Raw genomic sequence first — 2,987 nt, forward strand, 5'->3', positions numbered from 1 at the left:
CCAAAAGTCAATAATGTCTTGGATGGTTATATTGGTAAATAACTTAATAATCAATCAAATTACTAAAATTGGCAATTTTTTTTTTGGTACAGTATCTTTAGGTTAAAGTTTTATTTAAAAATCTTTTATTGATTAATAAGTTATTACGTGCACATAATGTAATTTGAACTCTCATCACATATTTAAATAGACGAATAATATAAGCTAACCATTCAACCAATTTAAATTAATTAAAATTGATATATTTTATCAATGTTTGGATACATGAATTTGATATAATTTTGAGTTAAATGATAGCTCTTAATAAGTAAAATTAAAAAGCTAAATTCATAAGCTACCGGTTGCTAATTAAATTGAATATAATATATAATAATTACTAAATATAGTACATTAATTAAGAAAGTTAATGGTAAAAGTAGTAAAATAATAATGGAGACCACTTCGATAAAGACATTAAAAATATCTTTTTTTTAAGACAGTTTATATGTGTCATGATATTATTGGACATCTTTATTAAATCAGTTAATAATTTATTTTTTAATAAACCAGAACAAACTCAGTTTATTATAGCAACAATAATAAACCCAATTATCTGCATTATAATGATTAGACCCGATTTAATCCGATCGATTTACACAATTTAAATCGAATTATGCTTAAATTTTTTTATAAAAAGACAAATATATCCCTAATTTTACTTTAAAAAAAAACAAAAAAAATGATCCAGTGAGTTATGTAAATTGGTCGATTCAACCAGATCCGATAACAATTAGATTTATTGTTATTGTTATAAAAAATTGGTTTTCTTCTAGTTTGTTAAAAAATTCAAAAATAATTAATTCATTAATACGTCAAATAATAATGCAACACGTATTTTCACAAAAAGATATTTTACGCGTCTTTATAAAAACATCCTCCAATAATACCATCAGCAGATTAAATTTAAAGTGTATAATTTTGGTACAAGTTGTTGAAGTTTTGCAGTGGGGTGGATCTATAGTATTGGTATACATGTTGCTGTTAGAGTACCATATATTCATTCATTCATTCAGAGAGATTCTGACATAGAAATAGAAAACTTGTATCTATCATATTATTCACATATCTTAATAATATCTCAGTGTCTCAATCTCTCTCATTCATTCATTCTCAGAAGCTTCACTTCAGAGGGAAGAGTGTCTCACTAGCTACTACTCTTCAAAGGAAAAAATAAAAGTGATGATAGAAATTGACAAATATATCTCGGTAGTGATAGAATAATTGACAAAAAACAATTAATTTAAACTCATTTTCTTTAGTATTTATTAGTTACAACTAAGAGAAATTCTCCACATACAAGCGTTTTCTTATACAAGTCTTTATAAGTGCACATTCTTCACGTTCTTCTTCCTCTTCTTCCTCTTCTTCTTCTTTTCTTTCGTTTCTTGCCTTCTCTTTCTCCTTCTTCAACTATTACTGCACGTTTTCACTGCACCTTTTTCTTCTTCTTGCTGCACGTTCTTCTTCCTCTTCCTCTTCCTCTTCTTCTTTTTTTTCGTTTCTTGCCTTCTCTTTCTCCTTCTTCAACCGTTACTGCACGTTTTCACTGCACCTTCTTCTTCTTCTTGCAGCACGTTCTTCTTCCTCTTCTTCTTCTTCTTTTCTTTCGTTTCTTGCCTTCTCTTTCTCCTTCTTCATTTACGTGCTTTTCTCTCTGTTCTTTTTTTGTTGTTCTCGATTTCCATTGTTTTTTGATATCAAGCTCTGAAATCGTTTTTGAAGAAGAAGAAGCAGCAGGAGATGAGGAGGAGAAAGAGAAAGAGTTCTGAATTATACATAAGGTGTACTTCAACGAATTTTGGGTGTATTTCTTAAACCCTTTGGGTGTAGTTTTTGTAATCATTTGGGTGTATTTCTGTAATTCTTTAGGTGTATTTCTATAATCGTTTGGGTGAATTCCTGTAACCGTTTGGGTGTATTTCTGTAATCGTTTGGGTTTGAGTGTATTTCTGTAATCGTTTGAGTGTATTTCTGAAGTTCCATTATCTTCAAATTTGGCAAGAAAGTCGTTTTCATGGAGGAAGAAGAAGAAGAAGAGTCGTTTATAATGCATGGTGAGTAGCGCGCTTTGAAAACAGGAAGTGGTTGAATAACGTGCGTTTATTTACTCTTGAATGTGGGAGTGTAATGCGTATTTTTTGTTGGGCTTATACCAACTTGTAAGACTTGTAAGCCAAAAAAACTTGTATGTGTAGCACGCCTCTATTACTAAACTATCTTGATAAGAACATAAATTAGTGAATATCTTAAAATATTAGTTTGATGATGTTGTTGTTATTAATAACTGTGACTATATATTATACATGTGATATTTTGTGAACAAATTTAAGAATTTGTCCCTTCAAAGCATGAACTGTAATTGATGACATTAATTTTTGTGCTGTGTAAAACACAAGAAGGATTTTTCTAAGTGGCCAATAATAGTAATATACAAGTGATGAATTCAATGCACATAATTATTGTCAAACACTTGATTGTTAGTTGATTATGTTTTTTTTTTTTTTTTTTAAACCATCAATCACCACTCATTTCTGTTTTCTTCCTTTTCCAATCAGAAGATTCAGTAGTAGCTTTTTGCAGACAGAGGTACTCTGTTGCTGTAATTATCAAAAAGGAATTAAAAACTAATTAGGCAAATGTTAGTTGAAAGATGTAAATAGAGATATTTTAGAGCCACTTTGCTAAGGTTTCAATTTCTGATTACACCAGTTTAGATGAGGAGTGACAAATCAGTGATTATTGAAATATATTCTTAAATGATTAGAAAGTGTAGCACTTTCTTTTTCTTTGGTGGGTGATTAGATCATAGTATATATACTAATTAATTTAATGTTCCATAAGTTTATAAAGGTATAGCCTTTAATCAACTCATAAATAGTGGTTCTGGCAGTTGGAGCCTTATAGCTCAACCTCTTTTCTAGACAAAAAAAAAAAAAAAATCAAATGGG

Source organism: Arachis ipaensis, chromosome B10 (assembly GCF_000816755.2).
Source record: "Arachis ipaensis cultivar K30076 chromosome B10, Araip1.1, whole genome shotgun sequence".
NCBI lineage: Eukaryota > Viridiplantae > Streptophyta > Magnoliopsida > Fabales > Fabaceae > Arachis > Arachis ipaensis.